The sequence below is a fragment of the Dermacentor variabilis genome, chromosome 4 (assembly GCF_050947875.1).
Source record: "Dermacentor variabilis isolate Ectoservices chromosome 4, ASM5094787v1, whole genome shotgun sequence".
In the NCBI taxonomy this organism is placed as follows: Eukaryota; Metazoa; Arthropoda; class Arachnida; order Ixodida; family Ixodidae; genus Dermacentor; species Dermacentor variabilis.
In genome coordinates, this window is record NC_134571.1 from 31457273 (window position 1) to 31465880 (window position 8608).

Here is an 8608-nt window from a genome sequence, read left to right on the forward strand (position 1 = left end):
GCATGATCTTTTTAACAAGCAGCACTACTCTACTGCATTAAAACAGTTAGAAAATATTCTCGTGTAAAATAAACACTCCATTAGCATGCAGGCCGTCTTTGTGTAGCTATAGGCGGTGGACATTGCGGGACACTTTGTATGCTCGTACAGTTAATTAGCTCTACTGGAGGGCAGAATAATTTAACACCCTGTCGAAACGTGTGTTTACTTGAGGGATTAATAAACTAAACGCCTTAGAAATCCTGTCCGACAGGTCACTGCCCAATAGAAGCATTATCTCCTAAACATAGTTACGCCGAAGTAATTGGTGCATATGACATGGTAAAGTAATTCGTTCTACCCAGACAGGTGGCCCTGCTTAAATCTAGTCATTCCAATGTTGTTTTTCGCTGAAGAATATGGCTTACAGAAGAAATTCTTAAATAAATAAACATTGTTATAATCGTCCTGGCTCGTTATTGATGGCTTCGTTAATTAAAAGAGAGGCTAATGCAGCCGATGTTCATTAACGAAAGAAACTGTGGTCTAGAGGATTAGCTTCGTTCGACGTCACATTTCGGGAAGCGCTTTCCTGTGAAACTATACAGCAAGGATAAGCCCTCCAAGATTGGAGGACAAAAGTAAAAGACACCTAAAAGCATTACAATGCAGAGAACAGCAGGCGCTCTTTTTGTGAACCTCGGTTTACATTATTTATAGAAGCTGCAAACGAAAGTCCGCTCCTTCAGCCGACGCGTATACTAGGTGTAAAGTCGAATCGAAGAGTGTCGTGCTCGCCGCGATGGCTTGGTGGTTGCGGCGTAAGCGGCAGCTGCGTTCGAATGGTGGAGGAATGCGAAAGTTCTCGCGTGCAGTGCTTTGGGTGCACGTTACGGAACCCCAGGTATACAAAACTAATCCGGGACCGTCCACTGTCGTAGCACCTGCGTTAGTTCAGGGTATTAAACTCCCTCAGTAATCATCATTCAATCGAGCCATATCAACTCAGGCGCCATTGAACATCGGAGCTGCGGTAACGTCAGCGTAACATCGCAGGAGACAGCGAAGCGCGACGCGGAATTGCTGGAGTGACGTCACGATCCTGCTGTTTCTTGCCTTGCAGAGAACGGTATTGGGCAACTTTCGGCGTTCTACTTTTGGAATTGAAAGGCATACTCGTTGCACAGAACTAAACTCAACCATGGAAGCTTATTCCTAACAAGAAAGAAAGAAAGAAAGAAAGAAAGAAAGAAAGAAAGAAAGAAAGAAAGAAAGAAAGAAAGAAAAAAAGAAAGAAAGAAAGAAAGAAAGAAAGAAAGAAAGAAAGAAAGAAAGAAAGAAAGAAAGACCCTATACAAATGGCAGATAAAACAACATACACCTGGTGTGAGCTATTCAACCGAACATGGCCTAGAATTGATTCCACAAAGCCACTTGGTCCACACGAGTTGGGCTGAAGGACCAAGTAGATGAACACGAAAGTTCCTCGTAGTACATGTGACGAAATGCAAGCTGTGTGGACAAGAAGGCTTGTTCCTGCGAACGTTTTATTTTATGAACGAGACTAAGATTAAGAAATCTCCACTTTTTGCTCTCACTGCTACAACAAAAGCTCGCCCTTGCGAGTTATGTCTCCCTATATGTCTCCCCATATGTACTTACGCAACCAGGGCAGAGTGCAAACCTCCAGTGGAGGAAGAACTTTATTAGTTGCAGTCATAGAGTTGCTGTTAAATTTTATACTCTGGGAAATACCAAGTACGTAAACAAGGTTTGTATAAGCGCAAGTACAGAGTTTTAAATTATGGTACTCGAAAGCTTTGACAACGGATGGTAGATAAATGCGCGAGAAAGATGCGCAGCCTCGAGTGATTGAGTCCTTTCACATCGAACAAAAGAGAACAAACTGTCTCGTGGAAACAGACACCTGCTTACAATTAGAAATATCAGCGAAATCCCAGTAAAATTGACAAAGATGGGAGCCCGAGTGAATACTTTATGAGTCTAAAATGATTTATCGTTTCTCATTAGCTTTGCTCCCTTTAAGCAACGTACATGAAGCTAAACCTCGATATAACGAAGTGAATGGGACCCGAGAATTATTTCGCTAAACCGAGAGGTTCGTTAAAATACTAATATTTAAAACATGTGCGCAATTCAACGCTCACGTTTATTCAAGAGCGAAAAAAAGAGGTCATTCTTCGTGCACTTATCGTAGACAGCGAACGCGTTGAGCGCGTCTTGTTTCCCTTGATTGGAGCGGCAAACCATAACAGGTCAATGGCGTAGGCAGGTCATATAAAACTCGCCATACATATATTTCAAGCTATACGTTCCCCCAAAACTTCGTTCAATCGGGTGACAAGTTGAATTCACTTCTTTGTTTTGAGTCTTTCGATGAGGTAGCACTATGAACTTGCGCCGGGAACTCAGAATAACTTAGTTCAATCTAAATTTTCGTAAAAAGGATTTACTTGATTAGAGGTTTCTCAACAGAAAGCTGTTTCTCTTGTCGCTGCTCAGCCAGGCACGAATGACGCCGCGTATAATCACATAGAGCGAACCCTGACACTAGTTGTTTATCTTAGAAAATAGAAAAACAAAGCTAAGTTTCTGCGAATAAGGCCTTAACAAGCAACACTTTGTGAGCACCGTACTCGTCGTCTGCATGCGCACGTTCAACAAGCGGTGAAGCGATGAAGTGGAGGCCGTCGCAGCTGCGGCGAGCGACAGTCGCTCCTTCTCGTATACATCGCGACACGAACTCGCGCGGCATTGTTTCCACTGGAGCTGGTCTTGTTCAGGATGAATTGTTTTCACGCGCATGCGTACCTTCATTAAGTGTTTCGAAGCGCTTTGTTGCGGCGCCTGCTTAACTGAGTCTGGAAGCGTGCTCGGTAACAACTGCCAGCGCGCTTTGACAAAACCGCTCGTGAGCAATGAAGGACGCACTCGGGCGACAGTGTTAGCTCAATGAACAAACCAGGAACTGTGTAGAGGCGTGTTCCCACCGTATGACAATCTTAAACACTCTTTCTTTTTAAAGCGAAGTTCTTTTCGCCTGGCCCACCACGGTGTGTGTGAGAGAGAAAGCATTGACGGCGTATGATAAAATAAGAAACGTTATATGCACGCCGGTTGCAAGCTTCAACAAACTGGCCTATATTAACACACACACACAAAAAAAAAAAATGACTGATAAAGTAGAGCCAGTGAGCGCACCTCTGTTCTCTGCACCTCTGGAAGCAAATGAAGCGATGCTGCAATGTGCGAGCAGCAATTGTCTTGAGATAACGAAACTCAAAATTAAACAATCGAGGCCAGTCAGCACGTATGAGAAATCCAGACAGACTGAACCCGCGTTGACAAACACTTTAATTTTGTCGCGATAATTTGTCAACTGCGGCTGACATTTGCATTACGTACATCTCAACTGGAGGTGTCAACAACGTACCATGTTAATATACCCAATGGCCCCAGTTACAGGTACCCCAGTGGCAAATATCTTTAGACTGCCCAATCTCCGGGATCGGCCCGCGAAAACACCGAGATACAGGGCAAAAACTGGGTTGACTCGTAGAAGAGCGGTTCGCATTAAGGTTCTACTTTACCAAATTAATGTATCCGGCAACCCTGCAATCATTTAATCCTATAGCCACTATCTCGCGGCTCACGTGTGTGCTTGCCGCTGTCGCTCGAACTGTTGTTCTCGGTTGTTTACACAATAATCAGCCATCCCTTCGATCCTCTCCGTCGCGCCGCATTTCGCCACCGACACCTGCTCGACACCGATTAACAGGTCGTCTTAAAAATACCATATGGCGCCAACTTGCGGGAATTTTTGATTGTTTAGCAGAGTATCTGTTTAATTTTGGGCTCTTCCGTCCAGAGAATGGTCGGAAGAGCGGCCCACGCGCGTTGGACTGCGGTGGCAACATAGTTTGCCGGACTGGAGGTGAGCGCGGATTCATGCTGCGCTCCCCTGCAGTCCGTACGTGGCACAAGGTAATAAGCGCTTTCGCGGCCGCGTGTCTCTGAGGTGGGGTGCAAGAATGTGCCACGCTTTGCGTCCCCGTTGAAGAGCGCCACGTGGTGAAAATATGAACTTTCCATTACGGCCCCCCTCACAGCCCCTGTGTTGCGCTTTGGGACGTTAAACCCCAACGATCGATAGCTGGGCGTATACGCGCCTTCGCCCTCGCACTTACCGGCGGCTGATGCCCCGCGGCTGCTAGCTCTCCCGACAACGCCAGCAGTTATCACACAAAGGCGCCAACTTGTGAGGCCTGCGCAATCGGCAATAAAGTGCGTCAATCCGACTGTAACAGATGGTTACGAGGTCGGTCCCTAAAGTCCATGCACTGAGTTAGCAAAAAAATTGGGAGACAGTGCAGCGGCGCCGCTTTCTCTACTACAAATTAAGGACGAGATTGACCTCTAGTAGGAGCCGGACTGCTGTATGACAAGGCAGAATATTATGCGTGCACCTTCTTGTGCAACACAATTTTAGTCTTTGTCGACTGTCCGATCGACGAACAGTCTCGTTACAAAGGATCGACCAATATCGAATTTCTTGCGAAGTTGGGCAAGAGCGGTGCAGAAATTCGTCAAGCCTATGGAACGGATGTCCTGAAGGAAAGAACTACGTTTGAGTGGGTCTAGCATTTTCGGGAAGGCCGCGAAAGCACCAAGGACAATGCAAGATCAGCCCCATCCTTCATCACCTCATGCGGAGATGAAAACATCGATCGCTTAAGTTCTCTTGAGCCCAGTGAGCGCCGACTGATTCTTACAATGATAGAAGCAGCTCTTGGTTTGGGAAAATCGTCCATTCACAGGATTTTTTACAGAAAATTTGGGAAAAAAAGGAAAAAGAGAAACGCAACTGCCGACTCCCGAGCAAAAGTTTCGACAAAAAGAATGTTGCATTGACCGAAAAACAGCGATGAATTCTTGCTAAAGGTCGTCACCGGCGACGAAACATGGATTTACGGATGCTTTTGATTTACGAATACATTGTGATGAAGTCACACGGCAAAGCGAGGAAAAAAAAAAAGGGTGACAGAAAGCCAAATAAAGAAAGCGCGTGGGAGCAAAAATTAGCATGCTGATCGCGTTTTCTTGAGTGCCGTGAAATCGCGCGCCGCGAAGTTGCATCTGAAAGTCAAACTGTTAGTCGTGTGCGATCAAATTTCTCGAAAGAAGGGCGAACTGGTTCTGCACAGCAATAACGCACCTGCGCGCGCACCCTGCATTGACAGTGCGCGAGGTTTTCGTACGCAATTGTGTGCTGGAACACTTTTCCCATACGCACCTCGTTCAAAGCACCCTGCAACTTTTTTTTTTTCCCAGACGCAAACTGGCGCTCCGAGGGCTGCATTTCCGAGATTTCACGACAGCTTAAAAAAAAAAAGAAGGCGACATCGCTGCTGAAGTGCTTAACAGAAGAGGATTTCGGAGGGTGCTTTGCAGCAATGGAGAGTGAAGTGGAAGCAGTGTATGTATCTTGAGCCCAACAGGGAATGCAGGATGACAGAGGAGACGAAGACACAGCGCTCTAGAGCTCCTCTGGCATCCTGCGTGCCCTGCTGCGCTGTACCTCAAGTTATGCAGTACCAACCAGCCCTCCCCCCCCCCCCCCCCCCCAGTCTCATCTTTCGTTTAATATGTCGAATGGGGAGTAATATGGAGGGCGAGCAATGATCACACAGATGTATCTGAAAATTTTTGAACTTTGTTTTTAAACGTACTGCGCTATCTTTTGGGACACACCTCGTAGGTGCCCATTTGATGGCGTACTCAGAAATTTTTATTTCAAGATGAAAGGCGTCTGGGTGCGTGTTTACGACCCCGTGATTACATGGTGTACACCACCTGAACACTTCGAGTGGCTATATGTCGATCGCTGTACAGGGTGTCCCGTGTAACTTGAGCCCGACATTTAAAATATTCGCATAACACGTAGCTGGACAGAACCAAGGTAATGTTGTTTGCCATCTCTTGGAGAGACTCAGGGTATTTTTGCTTTTTTCATTCAGCCTAATTACATAATTAGTCTTAGTTAATTAATCAACTCCTCAAATATTATTAGAGAAAAAGTGTCAATGAGGAAATTGTAGGGCAACATGAAAAACTTCCGATACAGCATTCTGTTGCCCGATACGTGCTACATAAAAGTGTTTTTCCGAGCGCGAATACACGCAAAGTGCCTCGAGCGGCCAGTCGCGCGGCCATCTCCCTCTTTAGGTACGATCTTGTGACAATAAGTAGTACCATGCAGTGTGCACTGTGCCACCCAACGTTACCAGATTGGTTTGCGCTGTCAACAGTCTACGAAGTATGTGTGAAGGAAATAACTAATAGGGTGCCTTAGTGCAATCACGTCACGGTAAGATTGTCTTCCACCGCCGCCCTCAGCGCACGCTCTTCCGAAAAGACAACGGGTGCGGCTGCCGCCTTCGCACGTTCCAACGAAGACGATAAATTTATGCGTTGCAACACATGACCGGAGTTAGACAAGCATATCGGAAGAAAAGGTGCACATAGCATTTGGCAAAGCACTCCCCTAACAAGTGCGCAACAACTGAAACCTACCAGGAATCAAGCACACTGGGTTATACTGGGCAAAGTGCGCCGAATAGGGCCACGTGTTGGGCCGACCTTTTGAGGGAGAAACTGCATAGAGGATTGTCTTCATGAAGAATTTGCTTGCGTAGGCTGGATGTGTGACGTAATGCTCCCCCCCCCCCCCCCCCCAGTTTACTTCCTTCCTCCGTGTACGCTGGTCATGACAACGCTGCACGTGTTGCATGCCGCAGACCTCGTATGCTCTTCTCCAGAATGCTAGGAACAGCGTCACATTTTATACCGATATCTCCTAACGACAAGCTATGTGCGTGCCAAACGGATAGTTCTAAATAAAATGGGCCTAAATGGACGGCTTGTGACTAAAAGCACGAGAAGCACCTCGTGTTGTGAAGCCGACCACGACGGCTGCATGCTGTCGAAACTGCAAGGCGGTGCCGTCCACAGCCCCTAACATCCCGTGCTGACAACGGTGCACAAGCCTTACCGACGCAGTGTGACTCTACGGAAGCCGCTCAGCAGGGACGGTTGCTTCCCTTGACCCTGTTCAGGAGCCGAATTCTTCCCGAAGGCTTTGGGTTCTTGATGTCCGCAATGGTCCTTGTTGCCTTAGTTCCATGCTTTCAAATGCCCGTGCCTTGAGTGATCGAGGCACGTACGTACTACGAGGGCGCCGTGGATGGAGCTGCCTCGACATCGCCCACTTTATGGCGGTGCTGGTAGCGAGACACCGTTTTGACTAAAGCATTTTTGCATGGCCGCGTTTTGTCAAGCGCTCTTCCGAAGTCGGAACACATAGCGCTAAAGCGAGGTGCCTTGAAGGCACGCACAGTTCAATGCGCGAGCTTTTTCCCGCCAAATTAGGGTGCGTCGGCAAGATTAAAGACATTCTTTTTTCTTACCGCCCAAGCCGGCTAACGAGGACAAGCGAGGTGGTCCAGTGCTTATCTGCGCCTCACAGTTCGTGCGTGCAGCGAAATCGTGCCTTTTGTTCTTTCGTTTTCTTTTTTCCACTTGCACCTGCGCCATGAAAGCACAGCGCGGCGATCAAGAAGAGCAAACCGAGAGAGCGAACGGCGAGTGAAGGCGCATTTTGTGAGAGGAGGAATGTGAGAGTTAATACTCGTGCGGCGAGGAGAGGAGAAAAGGCGTTATCGTTTAGTTCATTCAGGGGGCTTACGCCAAATAACGCATGTTCGCCCTATCACGGCAAAATGACGAATTAACGACTACCGCCGTGAGCTGCCCACCCTGTCTCAACACTGCATAAAATTATGAAAAGTGAACGAAGGTAAAAAAATAGCAGAGACGAATTCTCCAATGACCTGTTGGAGTACGTAAATACACGTCTTGTGCCTGAATTCGCTGCAGCAGCATAATCACCTACATACCTTATGCTAAAAGTGTTTCACATCTTATCCAAGGCTTGTGTTGCTGTCCTTGGAATGACAAACTAAAAAAATCTATATTTTGCGTTTGAGTGCAATCTGCGTTATAAAAACACCACAAATGGTACGTCGGATATGCTTTTTTTTTCTCTCTCTCTCTTTAAAGTGACATCTAGGAAAAAAAACACTATCATAGTTGTCTGGTAAATTTCCTGAATACATGAATTTTTGATATTACTGGTTGGTGGTGCTGAGAACACCTCACAGACACTTTATTTTAATTCTTGCCAAGGCCCGCAAAGCTGGGAGATCCCATAAAGATGTAACAGTGGCTACATGTATGTCACGCAGCAAGCAACAGCTGAATCATGCTACGACAAAAATTAACCAGTTTTTTTCTCACAACTGACGTTTTCATTGGCATTTGCACACAAGTTGGAACTTATTTCCCGCAGTACTACATAAATTTACCTCAGGCCCGAGAATAAAATGCATCCCTTAAAAAGCTTTGTCAATCTGTGCTGACGGTGCAAATTAACAGTTGAGATCTTTGAATTATCTCCACAGCAACAAGAGATTACAATTTTGAATAAAAAAAATCTGTGCAACTTACTGTGCAGTCAGTGAATCAGTATGCACACAGAATACACAATCAA